General features: G+C 38.9%; 1 protein-coding gene across 1 annotated transcript in view; it reads right to left on the reverse strand.

Moving 5' to 3' along the window:
* Nucleotides 1-21,669, reverse strand: part of CARD11 (caspase recruitment domain family member 11) — a 1,057,928-nt gene that overhangs the window by 479,038 nt on the left and 557,221 nt on the right. The window lies entirely within an intron of this gene.

Consider the following 21,669-nt stretch of genomic DNA (forward strand, 5'->3'; position numbering starts at 1 on the left):
ACACATATTTACACATACATTTACACATACACACATATTTAGACATACATTTACACATACATACACACACATTTACACAAACATACACACAGACACACACATATTTACATATACATACACACACATATTTACACATACATTTACACATACACACACACACATATTTAGACATACATTTACACATACATACACACACATTTACACAAACATACACACACACACACATGTTTACAGCAGCATAAGTGTCATGATTGTCACTCTTATTGAAATCACATATTCTATCCCCAAGTTGAGCTGAACTAGCAAACACTTCAGTTCAGTGAACAGACACAGCCGAGCAAAACTCTCTCCCTACCCATCCCCCTCTCCTGTTTGCCTACCCTCTGCTTACTGTGAGGGGCTTGTGTCTGATTTCCCAGTTAAATTGTGACCCCCCTCTGCAGGAACAGCTTCCTGGCTTATTATGTTTAACACAGCACGGTATCTCTCTGACTCTTCACGGAGCTTGGACTGCATTAAGCAGATACTCCCACAAATCATTAAAAGTAAGTGTTTATTTAAGCAAACGGTTCAGAACATGCAGCATGGAAAATAGCTCAGACAGTGGAGTAAAAGTAAACTTGTATTTAACTGTCTGATCTATTTTCCGTGGTGCAGTTTCTGAGCTGTTTGCTTAAATAAACAATTGCTTTTAAAGGGCAGGCTTTGTTTTTTCTATAGAAACTGCTTTAGTACAGGCTTTGCTTTACCTGTGAGTTGACTGTCTGCTGCTGCCAATTCAGGACTGAGCTACTTGCAAATCCGTTTCAGCCAGGACAGCGCAGCTCCTGCATGCATAGCTGCTCCAGCAGCTCCACCCCCGTCCTTTCCCTACAGAAGCCCACGCGCACTGAACAGATGCAGCCTGTGCACGCGGGAAACATTTGAATTTGAGACAATATTTTTAAAAATGTAAGCTACGTATGTATTAGCATGGCAGTATTAGCACGGCACCCCAATTCGCCTAAAGAAAATGCAATGTTGTCTGGACTGGGGGCGGAGTGGACCGCAAATGTAAAAAAAAAAAAAAAAGTTGCTGCTTGTCACCGGCAGTTTGCGCCCCAATACTGAGGCGCCCTAAGACCAATGCCTAACTTGCCTATATGCAAGTGCCGGCCCTGCCACTGCTTCATTCATCACTTGTGAAAACAAATACCCAAGCACTAGATGACACTGATTGAAAAAAACGGGAGGGCAAAAGGAGGCGGACCCTAAACTGAGGGCACCACAGTCTGCAGAACCTCTCCCCCAAAAGCTGCTTCAGCCGAAGCAAAAACGTCAAATTTATCAAATTTTGCAAAAGTATGTAAGAAAGACCAAGTGGCCGCCTTACAACTCTGCTCCATAGAAGCCTCATTCTCAAAGGCCCAAGAAGAGGTCACAGCTCTAGTCAAGTGAGCCGTAATCCTCTGAGGAGGCTTGTGTCTCGCTGTCGCATATGCCAGACAGATCATACTCCTCAACCAAAAAGAAAGAGAAGTGTCAGAGGCCCTTTGCCCCTGTGCTTCCTTGAGTACAAAACAAATAAGGACGAAGTCTGTCTGAACTCCTTCGTAGCCTGAAGATAAAACTTCAAAGCCGGAACCACGTCCAGATTATGAAGTAACCTCTTTTTCGAAGAAGAAGGGTTAGGACACAAAGAAGGAACTACTATTTCTTGATTAATGTTACGACTCGACACCACCTTGGGAAGGAATCCCAATCCAGTGTGAAGAACAGCCTTATCAGCATGAAAAACCAAGTAAGGCGATTCACATTGCAAGGCCGCCAACTCAGAGACTCTGCGTGCCGATGCAATAACCAGTAATAGCAGGACATTCCATGAAAGAACCTTAATGTCAAGGGCATGCATAGGCTCAAACGGAGCCCTCTGCAAATCCTTAAAAGCTCCAAGGAGGAGCCTGATTCCTTAAGACAGGCCTGATCCTAACCAGAGCCTGAACAAAGGACTGAATGTCAGGAAACTCGGCAAGCTTGTTATGCAACAGTACAGATACAGCCGAAATCTGTCCCCTTAGGGAACTGGCAGCAAGGCCTTTATCCAGCCAAAATCCTGGATACCCTGACCTTATGCCAGGGATATCCTTGTTCCTCACACCAGGACAAGTAGGTCCTTCACACCTTATGATAGATGCGTCGAGTGACCGGCCTCCTGGCCTGAACCAGAGTGTCAATCAATTTTTTCGTAAATCCTCTCTTGGCTAAGACTAGTCGTTCAATCTCCACGCAGTCAGCCTCAGAGAATCGAGATTTTGATGTAGAAAAGGACCTTGAACCAGCAGATCCCTGCAACAAGGCAACCTTCACAGCGGTGATGATGACATCCCCACCCGCAAACCACATCCTCCTCGGCCATGACGGAGCAATAAGAATAGCCGAAGCTTGCTCCTGCTTGATGCGGGCCACTACCTGAGATAGAAGAGGCAATGGTGGAAATATGTAAATTAGGTTAAAGTCCCAGGGTACCGCCAAGGCATCTATCAGTTTCGCCTGGGGATCCCTGGATCGTGAGCCGTATCTGGGTAGCTTGCAATTGAGTCTAGATGCCATGAGGTCTATCTCCGGCGTCCCACATCTGCTGAAGATCTCTGCAAACATCTCGGGATGGAGAGACTATTCGCCAGGATGAAACGTCTGTCTGCTCAGAAAATCCGCTTCCCAGTTGTCCTCACCCGGAATGTGGATTGCTGAGAGTTAACAATTGTGATTCTCTGCCCATTCCAGAATCCGAGATACTTCCCTCATGGCTAGAGTTTCTCGTTCCCCCCTGGTGGCTTATGTAAGCCACGGAGGTAATGTTGTCCGATTGGAATCTGATGAATCGAGACGACCCCAGAAGGAGCCAAGCCCTTAGAGCGTTGAATATCACTTAAAGTTCCAACATGTTTATGGGTATACTCGACTCCTCTCAAGTCCATCTGGCCTGTGCCTTTCTGGCACCCCAAACAGCTCCCCATCCTGATAGACTTGCATCCGTGGTCACAATCTCCCAGGATGGTCTCAAAAAGGATGTCCCCTGTGACAACTGCCCCGGTCGGGTCCACCTAGACAGGGACTCCCTCATCTGTCTGTCCAGAGATATCTGTTGGGACAGATCTGAATGATCGCCGTTCCATTGTCTCAAAATGCACAGCTGAAGAGGTCTGAGATGGAACCTGGCGAATGGAATGACATCTATGCTGGATACCATGAGCCCGATCACCTCCATGCACCTGGCCACAGATGTCCTGGAAGATGTCTGAAGAGCTAGACAGTTGGATGCAAGCTTGCAATGTCTCTGATCTGTCAAGAATATCTTCATGTCTGAAGAATCTATTATCGTACCCAGGAATTCCACCCTGTTGCTGGGGACCAATTAACTTTCCTTGGTTTATCTTCCACCTGTGGGACCGAAGGAGAAGTGCTCTTGAATGATCCTCCGCAAGACTGTAGGACAGAGCTTGGACCAGGATATCATCCAGATAAGGTGCCACTGCAATCCCTCTGGCTCTCGCTACTGCGAGAAGAGCTCCCAGAACCTTAGTAAAGACTCTTGGGGCGGTCGCCAGACCAAACGGAAGGGCCACAAACTGGAAGTGCTGGTCTAGGAAAGCGAATCTTAGAAACCTGAAGTGATCCTTGTGCATTGAAATGTGAAGGTAAGCATCCTTCAGGTCTATAGTCATCATGAATTGCCTCTCTTGAACCAGGGGCAAAATTGAACTTATCGTATTATCGTTTTTGCAACTGACAAAAACTTGTATAGGGTCTTTAGGTCCAGAATTGGACGAAACGTGCCCTCCTTCGTTGGGACCACGAAAAAAGTTTGAATAATACCCCAGACTTCTTTCTGCTGGAGGGACTGAGACAATTACCTTGAGAGATGAGAGATCCCTCACACACTTCAGGAAGGCGTCTCTCTTTTCTGGTCTTGAAGATATGTTTGACAGGAGGAATATGACTTAAAACCTATCCTGTAACCCTGGGATATGACCTCCAGAACCCAAGGGTCTATAATGTCTCTTTTCCAGGCCTCCACAAAAAAGAAAAAGTCTGCCCCCTACCTGATCCGAGGACGGGTCGGGGGCCACCGCTTCATGCCGACTTTGACTCAGCGGGCTTCTTGTTCTGCTTGGACTTGTTCCAAGAGTTAGCTGGCTTCCAAGATCCCTTGGATTGCTCATACTTTGTGGCAGGCTGCGGGTGCTGAGACTTGTCCGCACGAAAGGGACGAAAAGTAGACCCCTTAGGTTTAGCCTTCTTATCCTGAGGCAAGAAGGCATCCTTGCCACCCATGTGTCAGGGTGCCAGGAATCAGACTGAGACGAGAAGTGCAAAAATAATAACACCTTTATTAATAGCAAAAAGTAATAAAAAATCCACAAGTCAAATAACAAGCCAGGAGTCAAAACCAGAGCTGGTAGTCAGACGAGCCAAGTCAGGAGCCAAAGCGAATAGTCAGACGAGCCAGAATCAGGAATAAAGAAAACAGCAGAGTCAGGAACAAGCCAGGGATCAGGAACCAAGAGGGACGTCAGGCAGCCAGGTAATACACAGGAACTCTCACAAACAGGTCTGAGACAACGCAAAGGCAAAGCATACTGAACAGAGGCCCTTTAAATAATAAGTGATGACATCACGATTCTGAGACTGCATCCTGTCTCACATGGATGATGCACACCAGTCTGGACATAAAAGGAAGTGCAGGAAATGAGCAGCATCCCCCACAATGCACCATAGTCAGGAAGAGAGGTGAGTAAAATGGCTGCCAGCAGCACATGGCAAACAAAACAGGGAAAAACCCTGACAGTACCCTCCCCTCAACGACCCCTCCCCTGCGGGAGGACAAAAGGCTTATTGGGGAAACGGGCATGGAAGGCACGGAGGAGGGCGGGAGCATGAACATCAGAGGAGGGAACCCAAGAACGCTCCTCCGGACGGTAGCCCCTCCAGTGAACCAAATACTGTACACGGTCCCTGGACATACGAGAGTCATGGTTGTCAACAAAGATAGGACGGGGACGAGGCAACACAGTGGTAAACCGATTACAAACCAATGGTTTCAAGAGGGAGACATGAAAAACATTGGAGATGCGCATAGCAGGAGGAAGGTCAAGAGCGTAGGCCACAGGATTAACCTGTCAGAGTATTCCAAAAGGACCAACATAATGGAGAGCCAATTTATTGGAAGGCACATGAAGGTTCAAGTTGCAGGAGGACAGCCTACTACAGTTGCGGTAGGAAGGTGCGGGCAGATGCCTACTATCAGCCTAGAACTTTTGGCGCTGCATAGAACGATGAAGGCAATCCTGAATCTGCACCCACGTGGAACAGAGTTGCCGGAGATGCTCCTCCAAAGCCGGAATACCCTGAGACATGAATGAATCGGGCAACAAGGATGGTTGAAACCCATAATTCGCCATGAATGGGGATAACTTGGAGGAAGCATTAATAGCACTATTACGAGCAAACTCTGCCCAAGGTAACAGTTCAGACCAATTATTGTGGTGATCTGAGACATAGCAACAGAGGAACTGTTCCAGAGCTTAATTAGACCGTTCCGCAGCCCCATTGGATTGAGGGTGATATGCTGAGGAGAAGGAAAGCTGGATCCCCATTTGAGCACAAAAGGAACGCCAAAATCTGGAGACAAACTGGCTACCCTGGTCCGACACTATCTCCTTGGGTAACCCATGTAAACGGAAGACCTCCCGGGCAAAAATGAAGCAAGCTCCTGAGTGGTAGGCAGCTTAATCAAAGGAATGCAATGTGACATTTTAGAAAAACAGTCAACCACCATAAGGATAACAGTATTGCCATTGGAAACAGGGAGCTCGACAATGAAGTCCATGGAAAGATGTGTCCAAGGATGCTCACCATTAGCAATAGGTTGAAGAAGACCCACAGGAAGACGTTGAGGAGTCTTATTCTGTGCACAAACTGAGCAGGAGGCAACATACGCAGCAACATCAGAACGAAGACCTGGCCACCAGAATTGTCGAGTGACAGACCAAATCATTTGCCTGGATGACCTGCGGCTTTAGGATAGTGGTAAGTGTGCAAAAGTTTAGTTCGAAGATTCTCAGGAACAAAACACTTACCACTAGGTTTCTCAGGAGGTGCATTGGTTTATGCAGTCAGAATCTCCTCCCCCAAGGGAGAAGTCAAATTAGAACGTATGGTAGCCAAAATATGGTCAGGAGGTATAACAGGAGAAGGTACAGACTCCTCCTTGGACAGAGGCGAAAATTGTCGAGAGAGGGCATCAGCCCTAACATTCTTACTACCAGGCAGGTAGGAGACCACATAATTAAACCGAGACAAAAACAGCGCCCATGTGGCCTGTCGGGGCGACAAACATTTTGCTTCAGATAGCTAAGTTAAATTCTTGTGGTCAGTAAGAATGAGCACTGGCACGCTAGTACCCACGAGAAGATGCCTCCATTCCTTGTGTGCCAAAATTATGGCCAGTAATTCCCTGTCGCCAATTTCATAATTGCACTCCGCTGGAGACAATTTCTTAGAGAAGAAACCACACGGATGCAAGGAACCGTTAGGCGTAGGACGTTGGGACAAGAGGGCACCTACTCCAGTCTCAGACACATCGACCTCAAGAATGAAAGGAAGGACAGGATTAGGATGAGCCAGAACTAGAGCGGCAGCAAAGGCAATCTTAAGACTATCAAAGGCCTTAATGGCAGTAGGTGTCCAATGGAGTGGATCATTCTCTTTACAGGTCATGTCTGTGATAGGTTTGACCAAGGAAGAAAAGTTTTTAATAAACTTTCTATAGTAATTGGCGAACCCCAAAAAAAGACCAACTGGGCGAGGCCACTGCAGAACTGCAGATAACTTGTCAGGATCCATGGAGAACTGAACCCTGCAACGGAGATAACATAACCTAGGAAGGTTACTTGAGTCTGATGGAACTCACATTTCTCGAGTTTACAAAACAGGATGTTCTCACGTAGTCTCACGTAGTCTCTGAACATCAGAACGATGAGCCTCAAGTGTGGGTGAGTGTATGAGGATGTCGTCTAAGTACACCACAACACACTGGTGCAACAAATCTCATAGGACATCATTAATAAATTCCTGAAAAACAGCAGGAGCATTACATAGGCCAAATGGCATTACAAGATACTCATAATGCCCGCTCCTGGTGTTAAATGCTGTTTTCCATTCGTGGCCCTCCTTAATCCTAACGAGATTGTACGCTCCTCTCAAATCAAGTTTAGTAAAGACCGTAGTTCCCTTGAGGCGTTCAAAGAGTTCCGTAATGAGCGGAATAGGGTAAGCATTCTTAATGGTAAGATGACTAAGACCCCTATAATCGATGCATGGTCTTAACTCGCCACCATTCTTCTTCACAAAGAAGAAGCCAGCCCCTGCAGGAGAGCAGGATTTGCGGATGATCCCCCGCGACAGAGCATCGGCAACATACTCCTCCATAGCAATTCTCTGCAACAGACAGAGGGTACACCCGGCCCGAGGAGGAATGGCTCCGGGTTTCAGGTCTATGGCACAATTGTAAGACCAGTGAGGCACGCACCTTGTCAAAATCATCTAGTAACTCTCGGTACTCCACTGGCAATTGAGATACCGAAGAAGTGCACAAGACTTTAACTGGTTTCCGAAGACAAGTGGAAATACATTGAAGGGACCACTGCAAAATTTCGGACCTGCGCCAGTCGAGACTGGGATTGTGCTTTTGGAGCCAGGGATAACCCAGAACAACCAGAAAATGCAGAGAGTTTATCACCTGGAACTGGAGGGTTTCAAAATGGAGAGCCCCAACAGCCATGGACAACGGAGCAGTTTCATGAGTAACGAGTGCGGGCTGAAGGGGCCTGCCATCAATGGCTTCAATAGCAAGTGGAACGGACCGAGGCAAAACAGGAATGGAGTGCTTTGATACAAAAGCACTGTCAATGAAATAGCCCGCAGCACCGGAGTGACTATGGAGGAGTCCACCCAGGAAAGGACAACCATGATCAAAGGTTTCTCCTTAAGCGGTTCCGGGGACGAGGATAAACCACCCAAGGTCTGCCCCCGACAGGACCTTAGGTGTGAGCGTTTCCCGGCTGTGTAGGACAAGACTTCAAAAGGTGGCCCTGTAACCAACAATAGAGGCAGAGCCCTCCCTCCTCCTAAAGGCCCTCTCCGCCGCGGAGAGACGCGTGAATCCCAACTGCATCGGCTCAGCAGTACCTGTTGACTCGGGACCAGGAGGCATGGGAGGAGAGGGAGGCATGGGTGGAAACGAACACGTAGGAGACAACGGAACAGGAGGCTTCCGCAAGCACTCCTTGAAAGAGGGCCTCTCTCTGAGTCTGATGTCAATTAGGATCAAAAAAGACACCAATGCCTTGAGATCCTCTGGTAAATCTCTTGCAGCAACTTCGTCTTTAATCGCATCAGAGAGCCCATGAAAGAAGGCGGCAACAAGGGCATCATTGTTCCAACCTACCTCTGCGGCAATCGTACGGAACTCAATAGCATACTGAGCAACAGATCTTGTACCTTGCTGAATGGACATGAGTCGTTTAGCAGCAGAGGAGGAGCGAGCCGGAACATCAAATACCCTTCGAAAGGAGGCCACAAATTCAGGGTAATTTGAAATCACAGGTTTATTTGTCTCCCACAAGGGATTAGCCCAGGCAAGAGCTGTGTCAGAGAGTAACGAGATGAGAAATCCCACCTTAGCTCTGTCAGAGGGAAACGCCTGAGGTAACATCTCAAAGTAAATGACCACCTGGTTCAAAAACCCTCTGCACTGAATAGGATCACCTCCATATCGCTGAGGTAGAGGTGCAGAACCGGACATGCTCCTGGTAGGCATAGGTGCAGCAGCGGAAACAGGAGCAGCCAAAACTTGTGGGACAGTTTGGTCCAAATGTGCAGTGCGAGTCAGCAGGGTTTGCAGGGCTAGTGCAAATTGATCCAAGCAGTGATCCTGTACATCTATCCTGGAAATGATGGCAGGTAAAGGTGGATAATTAGCACCATCAGGATTCATGGCCTTTGCGTAATGTCAGGGTGCTAGGAATCAGACTGAGACGAGAAGAGCTAATAATAATCACACCTTTATTAATAGCAAAAAATAATAAAAAGTCCACAACTCAAATAACAAGCCAGGAGGGAGTCAAAACCAGAGCTGGTAGTCAGACGAGCCGAGTCAGGAGCCAAAGTGAATAGTCAGACGAGCCGTAATCAGGAACAAGGAAAACAGCAGAGTCAGGAACAAGCCAGGGATCAGGAACCAGGAAGGACTTCAGGCAGCCAAGTAATACACAGGAACTCTCACAAACAAGTCTGAGACAACGCAAAGGCAAAGCATACTGAACAGAGGCCCTTTAAATAATAAGTGATGACATCACAATTCTGAGACTGCATCCTGTCTCACATGGATGATGCACACCAGTCTGGCCATAAAAGGAAGTGCAGGCAATGAGCAGCATCCCCCACAATGCACCATAGTCAGGAAGAGAGGTGAGTAAAATGGCTGCCAGCAGCACATGGCAGACAAAACAGGGAAAAACCCTGACACCATGACCATAGATATGATAGAATCCAGTCCCGGGACAAACAAAAGCTTCCCTTTGAATGGGAGGGAAAGCAAGCAAGACTTAGAAGTCATGTCAGCAGACACAACTTTAGCCACAGAGCCCTGCGGGCCAAAATCAAAAAATCTGATGTCTTAGCATTCAGGTGAATAATCTGCATGTTAGCATCACAGATGAATGAATGCGCTACCCTTAAGGCCTTGATTCATTCTAGAATCTCATTGAGGGGAGTCTCCACCTCTACCATGGCTGATAGAGCGTCACACCAATAGGTAGCCGCACCAGCCACCGCAGCGACCGCCGCCGCCAGTTTGAAAACGAACCCCGTCAGTTGGAACATCTTCCGCAACATGGACTCAATCTTTTTATCCATGGGTTCCTTGAAAGAGGAGCTATCCTCTAGCGGAATAGTCGTTCTCTTAGCGAGAGTGGAGATAGCACCATCCACCTTAGGGACGGTTCCCTACAGTTCAAACTGCGTGTCCGGAACAGGGAAAAGCTTTTTTAAAGAAGAAGAGGGGGAAAAGGACAAACCAAGTTTCTCCCATTGATTCTTAACAATGTTAGCCATCTTGACTGGAACCAGGAAGGCACTACCCTATCCTCGTAAACCCTATCCAGCTTAGGGATTGAAGGTTCCTCCAGTAGCTTTGGTTCTGGAACCTCCAATGTAGCAAGCACCTCTTTCAGCAGAAAGTGCAAATGCTCCATCTTAAATTTAAAATATGGTTTCTCCGCGGACAGAGGCCTAGAAGTAGCCGATTCCAAACCAGACTCTAACTTTCACCCATGCTCTCACTGAGAGGCTGACAGGACTACTTAAAACTGCTGTTCCATTGCGAAGAGTACTACCCTCCATAAGATACTACTCCGAATCTTCCGACACTTCTCTGCCAACCTCCTGTGATGAAAGGCAAATAATGACTGGGGGATGAGGGGAGTGGGGGAGGTATTTAAGCCTTTGGCTGGAGTGTCTTTGCCTCCTTCTGGTGGCCATGTTCCAAAGTCCCACAAGTAATGAATGAAGCAGTGGACTCTCCTCCCATTAAGATGGAAAAATATTCAAAAACAATATTGTACAAAAAAATGATAAGGGCTGAAAATGATTAGATCTTGGGTGTTAGAAAAAAAAGCAGGATATAGAGATACATACAGATACATTGCTAAAGATGTCTGTGCATGTGTGTATATATATATATATATAGGTTTAACTGTGCATTAACTGGGAATACATTGTACATAGGGGAATATGTTCTAAGTATTTATATATATCTGTATATATCTATACCTATGTATAGTCATCTATATTTATAGGTAGAAATATAAATTTGTTTTAAAAAGATCAGATATATGTAGAAATATTCATTTATGAATAATGAGAATATTTTTTGTTATGTAAAGAACATTGGAAAATTAAATATTAATATCTTCATGTCTGGTTTGCGCTAATGAGAATGTCATGATATTTGCTCGAGAGAGTGGGTGATTTTTTATTTTTTACTTTAAGCGTGATTTGGGTTACCTCTAGGGCAAAATAAGTTTTTTTGGAAGTTGTAATACGAACGCAACTCGACTAGCGCAAAAAGATAAACCCTAGCGGAGTTTCTAGCGATTGGGAAGAATAAATATACTGCACCACTTGTAAAGTATCTTTGTGGTGCATTTACTAGCATTTATTCTTTAATAAATAAACATTACAGAGGCTGAAGCTCTCCCAAAAAAGTTCATTGGATATGCACAGTATTCTGATGATGTGGTTGTGTACCCTTGCCAGGCCAGAATACTGTGCATATCCCATATAAGGCCAGAATACTGTGCACATCCCATATAGGGCCAAAATACTGTGCATATCCCATATAGGGCCGGAATACTGTGTATATCCCATATAAGGCCAGAATACTGTGCATATCCCATATAGGGCCAGAATACTGTGCATGTCCCATATAGGGCCAGAATACTGTGCATATCCCATATAGGGACAAAATACTGTGCATATCCCATATAGGGCCAGAATACTGTGCATATCCCATATAGGGCCAGAATACTGTGCATATCCCATATAGGGCCGGAATACTGTGCATATCCCATATAAGGCCAGAATACTGTGCATATCCCATATAGGGCCAAAATACTGTGCATATCCCATATAGGGCCGGAATACTGTGCATATCCCATATAGGGCCGGAATACTGTGTATATCCCATATAGGGCCAGAATACTGTGCATATCCCATATAAGGCCAGAATACTGTTTATATCCCATATAGGGCCAGAATACTGTGCATATCCCATATAGGGCCAGAATACTGTGCATATCCCATATAAGGCCAGAATACTGTTTATATCCCATATAGGGCCAGAATACTGTGCATATCCCATATAGGGCCGGAATACTGTGCATATCCCATATAGGGCCAGAATACTGTGCATATCCCATATAGGGCCAGAATACTGTGCATATCCCATATAGGGCCAGAATACTGTGTATATCCCATATAGGGCCAGAATACTGTGCATATCCCATATAGGGCCAGAATATTGTATATATTCCATATAGGGCCAGAATACTGTGTATATCCCATATAGGGCCGGAATACTGTGCATATCCCATATAGGGCCAGAATATTGTATATATTCCATATAGGGCCGGAATACTGTGTATATTCCATATAGGGCCGGATTACTGTGCATATCCCATATAGGGCCGGAATACTGTGTATATCCCATATAAGGCCAGAATACTGTTTTTATCCCATATAGGGCCAGAATACTGTGCATATCCCATATAGGGCCGGAATACTGTGTATATCCCATATAGGGCCGGGATACTGTGTATATCCCATATAGGGCCAGAATACTGTGTATATCCCATATAGGGCCAGAATACTGTGCATATCCCATATAGGGCCAGAATACTGTGCATATCCTGTATAAGGCCAGAATACTGTGCATATCCCATATAGGGTCGGAATACTGTGCATATCCCATATAAGGCCAGAATACTGTTTATATCCCATATAGGGCCAGAATACTGTGCATATCCCATATAGGGCCGGAATACTGTGCATATCCCATATAGGGCCAGAATACTGTGTATATCCCGTATATGGCCAGAATACTGTGTATATCCCATATAAGGCCAGAATACTGTGTATATCCCGTATAGGGCCAGAATACTGTGTATATCCCATATAAGGCCATAATACTGTGTATATCCCGTATAGGGCCAAAAAACTGTGCATATCCCATATAGGGCCAGAATACTGTGCATATCCCATATAAGGCCAGAATACTGTGCATATCCCATATAGGGCCAGAATACTGTGCATATCCCATATAGGGCCAAAATACTGTGCATATCCCATATAAGGCCAGAATACTGTGCATATCCCATATAGGGCCGGAATACTGTGCATATCCCATATAGGGCCAGAATACTGTGTATATCCCATATAGGGCCGGAATACTGTGCATATCCCATATAGGGCCAGAATACTGTGCATATCCCATATAAGGCCAGAATACTGTGTATATCCCATATAGGGCCAAAATACTGTGCATATCCCATATAGGGCCAGGATACTGTGCATATCCCATATAGGGCCAGAATACTGTGCATATCCCATATAGGGCCAAAATACTGTGCATATCCCATATAGGGCCAGAATACTGTGCATATCCCATATAGGGCCAGAATACTGTGCATATCCCATATAGGGCCAGAATACTGTGCATATCCCATATAGGGCCGGAATACTGTGCATATCCCATATAGGGCCAGAATACTGTGCATATCCCATATAGGGCCAGAATACTGTGTATATCCCATATAGGGCCAGAATACTGTGCATATCCCATATAAGGCCAGAATACTGTGCATATCCCATATAGGGCCAGAATACTGTGCATATCTCATATAGGGCCAGAATACTGTGCATATCCCATATAAGGCCAGAATACTGTGCATATCCCATATAGGGCCAGAATACTGTGCATATCCCATATAGGGCCAGAATACTGTGCATATCCCATATAGGGCCGGAATACTGTGCATATCCCATATAGGGCCAGAATACTGTGCATATCCCATATAGGGCCAGAATACTGTGTATATCCCATGTAGGGCCGGAATACTGTGCATATCCCATGTAGGGCTGGAATACTGTGTATATCCCATATAGGGCCAGAATAATGTGCATATCCCATATAGGGCCAGAATACTGTGCATATCCCATATAAGGCCAGAATACTGTGCATATCCCATGTAGGGCCAGAATACTGTGCATATCCCATATAGGGCCAGAATACTGTGTATATCCCATATAGGGCCAGAATACTGTGTATATCCCATATAGGGCCGGAATACTGTGCATATCCCATATAGGGCCGGAATACTGTGCATATCCCATATAGGGCCGGAATACTGTGTGTATCCCATATAGGGCCAGAATAATGTGCATATCCCATGTAGGGCTGGAATACTGTGTATATCCCATATAGGGCCAGAATACTGTGCATATCCCATATAGGGCCGGAATACTGTGCATATCCCATATAGGGCCGGAATACTGTGTATATCCCATATAAGGCCAGAATACTGTGCATATCCCATAGAGGGCAAGAATACTGTGCATATCCCATATAGGGCCAGAATACTGTGCATATCCCATATAGGGCCGGAATACTGTGCATATCCCATATAGGGCCAGAATACTGTGTATATCCCATATAGGGCCAGAATACTGTGCATATCCCATATAGGGCCGGAATACTGTGCATATCCCATATAGGGCCAGAATACTGTGCATATCCCATATAGGGCCGGAATACTGTGTATATCTCATATAGGGCCAGAATACTGTGCATATCCCATATAAGGCAAGAATACTGTGCATATCCCATATAGGGCCAGAATACTGTGCATATCCCATATAGGGCCAGAATACTGTGCATATCCCATATAAGGCCAGAATACTGTGCATATCCCATATAGGGCCAGAATACTGTGCATATCCCATATAGGGCCGGAATACTGTGCATATTCCATATAAGGCCAGAATACTGTGTATATCCCATATAGGGCCGGAATACTGTGCATATCCCATATAGGGCCAGAATACTGTGCATATCCCATATAGGGCCGGAATACTGTGCATATCCCATATAAGGCCGGAATACTGTGTATATCCCATATAGGGCCGGAATACTGTGCATATCCCATATAGGGCCGGAATACTGTGCATATCCCATATAGGGCCGGAATACTGTGCATATCCCATTTAAGGCCAGAATACTGTGCATATCCCATATAGGGCCGGAATACTGTGCATATCCCATATAGGGCCGGAATACTGTGTATATCCCATATAGGGCCGGAATACTGGGCATATCCCATATAGGGCCAGAATACTGTGCATATCCCATATAGGGCCAGAATACTGTGCATATCCCATATGAGGCCAGAATACTGTGCATATCCCATATAGGGCCAGAATACTGTGCATATCCCATATAGGGCCGGAATACTGTGCATATCCCATATAGGGCCGGAATACTGTTTATATCCCATATACAGGGAGTGCAGAATTATTAGGCAAATGAGTATTTTGACCACATCATCCTCTTTATGCATATTGTCTTACTCCAAGCTGTATAGGCTCGAAAGCCTACTACCAATTAAGCATATTAGGTGATGTGCATCTCTATAATGAGAAGGGGTGTGGTCTAATGACATCAACACCCTATATCAGGTGTGCATAATTATTAGGCAACTTCCTTTCCTTTGGCAAAATGGGTCAAAAGAAGGACTTGACAGGCTCAGAAAAGTCAAAAATAGTGAGATATCTTGCAGAGGGATGCAGCACTCTTAAAATTGCAAAGCTTCTGAAGTGTGATCATCGAACAATCAAGCGTTTCATTCAAAATAGTCAACAGGGTCGCAAGAAGTGTGTGGAAAAACCAAGGCGCAAAATAACTGCCCATGAACTGAGAAAAGTCAAGCGTGCAGCTGCTAAGATGCCACTTGCCACCAGTTTGGCCATATTTCAGAGCTGCAACATCACTGGAGTGCCCAAAAGCACAAGGTGTGCAATACTCAGAGACATGGCCAAGGTAAGAAAGGCTGAAAGACGACCACCACTGAACAAGACACACAAGCTGAAACGTCAAGACTGGGCCAAGAAATATCTCAAGACTGATTTTTCTAAGGTTTTATGGACTGATGAAATGAGAGTGAGTCTTGATGGGCCAGATGGATGGGCCTGTGGCTGGATTGGTAAAGGGCAGAGAGCTCCAGTCCGACTCAGACGCCAGCAAGGTGGAGGTGGAGTACTGGTTTGGGCTGGTATCATCAAAGATGAGCTTGTGGGGCCTTTTCGGGTTGAGGATGGAGTCAAGCTCAACTCCCAGTCCTACTGCCAGTTTCTGGAAGACACCTTCTTCAAGCAGTGGTACAGGAAGAAGTCTGCATCCTTCAAGAAAAACATGATTTTCATGCAGGACAATGCTCCATCACACGCGTCCAAGTACTCCACAGCGTGGCTGGCAAGAAAGGGTATAAAAGAAGAAAATCTAATGACATGGCCTCCTTGTTCACCTGATCTGTGTTAGTATGTGTATATACATATATATTTATGTGTTACTATGTGTATATACATATATATTTATGTGTTATTATGTGTATATACATATATATTTGTATTACTATGTGTATATACATATATATTTATGTGTTACTATGTGTATATACAGATATATTTATGTGTTACTATGTGTATATACATATATATATTTATGTGTTACTATGTGTATATACATATATATTTATGTGTTACTATGTGTATATACATATATATTTATGTGTTACTATGTGTATATACAGATATATTTATGTGTTACTATGTGTATATACATATATATTTATGTGTTACTATGTGTATATACATATATATTTATGTGTTACTATGTGTATATACATATATATTTATGTGTTACTATGTGTATATACATATATATTTATGTATTACTATGTGTATATACAGATATATTTATGTGTTATTATGTGTATATACATATATATTTATGTGTTATTATGTGTATATTCATATATATTTATGTGTTACTATGTGTATATACATATATAGTTATGTGTTACTATGTGTATATACATATATATTTATGTATTACTATGTGTATATACAGATATATTTATGTGTTATTATGTGTATATACATATATATTTATGTGTTATTATGTGTATATACATATATATTTATGTGTTACTGTGTGTATATACATATATATTTATGTGTTATTATGTGTATATACATATATATTTATGTGTTATTATGTGTATATGCAGATATATTTATGTGTTACTGTGTGTATATACATATATATTTATGTGTTACTATGTGTATATACATATATATTTATGTGTTACTATGTGTATATACATATATATGTATGTGTTACTATGTGTATATACATATATATTTATGTGTTACTATGTGTATATACATATATATTTATGTGTTACTATGTGTATATACATATATATATATATATATATTTATGTGTTACTATGTGCATATACATATATATTTATGTGTTACTATGTGTATATACATATATATTTATGTGTTATTATGTGTATATACATATATATTTATGTGTTACTATGTGTATATACATATATAGTTATGTGTTACTATGTGTATATACATATATATTTATGTATTACTATGTGTATATACAGATATATTTAAGTGTTATTATGTGTATATACATATATATTTATGTGTTATTATGTGTATATACATATATATTTATGTGTTATTATGTGTATATACATATATATTTATGTGTTACTGTGTGTATATACATATATATTTATGTGTTATTATGTGTATATACATATATATTTATGTGTTATTATGTGTATATGCAGATATATTTATGTGTTACTGTGTGTATATACATATATATTTATGTGTTACTATGTGTATATACATATATATTTATGTGTTACTATGTGTATATACATATATATGTATGTGTTACTATGTGTATATACATATATATTTATGTGTTACTATGTGTATATACATATATATGTATGTGTTACTATGTGTATATACATATATATATGTGTTACTATGTGTATATACATATATATTTATGTGTTACTATGTGTATATACATATATATTTATGTGTTACTATGTGTATATACAGATATATTTATGTGTTACTATGTGTATATACATATATAGTTATGTGTTACTATGTGTATATACATATATATTTATGTGTTACTATGTGTATATACAGATATATTTATGTGTTAGTATGTGTATATACATATATATTTATGTGTTATTATGTGTATATACATATATAGTTATGTGTTACTATGTGTATATACATATATAGTTATGTGTTACTATGTGTATATACATATATATTTATGTGTTATTATGTGTATATACATATATATTTATGTGTTACTATGTGTATATATATATATATATATATATATATATATATATTTATGTGTTACTATGTGTATATACATATATATTTATGTGTTACTATGTGTATATACATATATATGTATGTGTTACTATGTGTATATATATATATATATATTTATGTGTTACTATGTGTATATACATATATATGTATGTGTTACTATGTGTATATACATATATATTTATGTGTTACTATGTGTATATATATATATTTATGTGTTACTATGTGTATATATATATATATATATATATATATATATTTATGTGTTACTATGTGTATATACATATATATTTATGTGTTACTATGTGTATATACATATATATTTATGTGTTATTATGTGTATATGCAGATATATTTATGTGTTACTATGTGTATATACATATATATGTATTTGTTACTATGTGTATATACATATATATTTATGTGTTACTATGTGTATATATATATATATATATATATATATATATATTTATGTGTTACTATGTGTATATACAGATATATTTATGTGTTACTATGTGTATATACATATATATATTTATGTGTTACTATGTGTATATACATATATATATTTATGTGTTACTATGTGTATATACAGATATATTTATGTGTTACTATGTGTATATACATATATATATTTATGTGTTACTATGTGTATATACATATATATATATTTATGTGTTACTATGTGTATATACAGATATATTTATGTGTTATTATGTGTATATACATATATATATTTATGTGTTACTATGTGTATATACATATATATTTATGTGTTACTATGTGTATATACATATATATTTATGTGTTACTATGTGTATATACATATATATATATATGTTACTATGTGTATATACAGATATATTTATGTGTTACTATGTGTATATTCATATATATATTTATGTGTTAGTATGTGTATATACATATATATTTATGTGTTAGTATGTGTATATACATATATATATTTATGTGTTAGTATGTGTATATACATATATATTTATGTGTTAGTATGTGTATATACATATATATTTATGTGTTACTATGTGTATATACATATATATTTATGTGTTACTATGTGTATATACATATATATTTATGTGTTATTATGTGTATATACATATATATATTTATGTGTTACTATGTGTATATACATATATATTTATGTGTTATTATGTGTATATACATATATATTTATGTGTTACTATGTGTATATACATATATATTTATGTGATAGTATGTGTATATACATATATATTTATGTGTTATTATGTGTATATACATATATATTTATGTTACTATGTGTATATACATATATATTTATGTGTTACTATATGTATATACATATATATTTATGTGTTACTATGTGTATATACATATATATTTATGTGTTACTATGTGTATATACATATATATTTATGTGTTACTATGTGTATATACATATATGTTTATGTGTTATTATGTGTATATACATATATATTTATGTGTTACTATGTGTATATACATATATATTTATGTGTTACTATATGTATATACATATATATTTATGTGTTACTATGTGTATATACATATATATTTATGTGTTACTATGTGTATATACATATATATTTATGTGTTACTATGTGTATATACATATATGTTTATGTGTTATTATGTGTATATACATATATATTTATGTGCTACTATGTGTATATACATATATATATTTATGTGTTAATATGTGTATATACATATATATATTTATGTGTTACTATGTGTATATACAGATATATTTATGTGTTACTGTGTGTATATACATATATATTTATGTGCTACTATGTGTATATACAGATATATTTATGTGTTACTGTGTGTATATACCTATATATGTATGTGTTAGTATGTGTATATACAGATATATTTATATGTTACTATGTGTATATACATATATATTTATGTGTTACTATGTGTATATACAGATATATTTATATGTTACTATGTGTATATACATATATATTTATGTGTTACTATGTGTATATACATATATATTTATATGTTATTATGTGTATATACATATATATTTATGTGTTATTATGTGTATATACATATATATTTATGTGTTACTATGTGTATATACATATATATTTGTGTTACTATGTGTATATACATATATATTTATGTGTTATTATGTGTATATACATATATATGTATGTGTTAGTATGTGTATATACAGATATATTTATGTGTTACTATGTGTGTATATATTTGTGTTACTATGTGTATATACATATATATTTAAGTGTTATTATGTGTATATACATATATATTTATGTGTTACTATGTGTATATACAGATATATTTATGTGTTACTGTCTGTATATACAGATATATTTATGTGTTACTATGTGTATATACATATATATTTATGTGTTAGTATGTGTATATACATATATATTTATGTGTTACTATGTGTATATACATATATATTTATGTGCTACTATGTGTATATACAGATATATTTATGTGTTATTATGTGTATATATATTTGTGTTACTATGTGTATATACATATATATTTAAGTGTTATTATGTGTATATACATATATATTTATGTGTTACTATGTGTATATACAGATATATTTATGTGTTACTGTGTGTATATACAGATATATTTATGTGTTACTATGTGTATATACATATATATGTATGTGTTAGTATGTGTATATACAGATATATTTATGTGTTACTATGTGTGTATATATTTGTGTTACTATGTGTATATACATATATATTTAAGTGTTATTATGTGTATATACATATATATTTATGTGTTACTATGTGTATATACAGATATATTTATGTGTTACTGTGTGTATATACAGATATAGTTATGTGTTACTATGTGTATATACATATATATTTATGTGTTAGTATGTGTATATACAGATATATTTATGTGTTACTATGTGTGTATATATTTGTGTTACTATGTGTATATACATATATATTTAAGTGTTATTATGTGTATATACATATATATTTATGTGTTACTATGTGTATATACAGATATATTTATGTGTTACTGTGTGTATATACAGATATATTTATGTGTTACTATGTGTATATACATATATATTTATGTGTTAGTATGTGTATATACATATATATTTATGTGTTACTATGTGTATATACATATATATTTATGTGCTACTATGTGTATATACAGATATATTTATGTGTTATTATGTGTATATACAGATATATTTATGTGCTACTATGTGTATATACAGATATATGTATGTGTTAGTATGTGTATATACAGATATATTTATGTGTTACTATGTGTATATACATATATATTTATGTGTTACTATGTGTATATACATATATATTTATGTGTTACTATGTGTATATACATGTATATTTATGTGTTATTATGTGTATATACATATATATATGTATGTGTTACTATGTGTATATACATATATATTTATGTGTTACTGTGTGTATATACAGATATATTTATGTGTTACTATGTGTATATACATATATATTTATGTGTTATGTGTATATACATATA

This window comes from Bombina bombina, unplaced genomic scaffold (assembly GCF_027579735.1).
Source record: "Bombina bombina isolate aBomBom1 unplaced genomic scaffold, aBomBom1.pri scaffold_78_1, whole genome shotgun sequence".
Classification (NCBI taxonomy): Eukaryota; Metazoa; Chordata; class Amphibia; order Anura; family Bombinatoridae; genus Bombina; species Bombina bombina.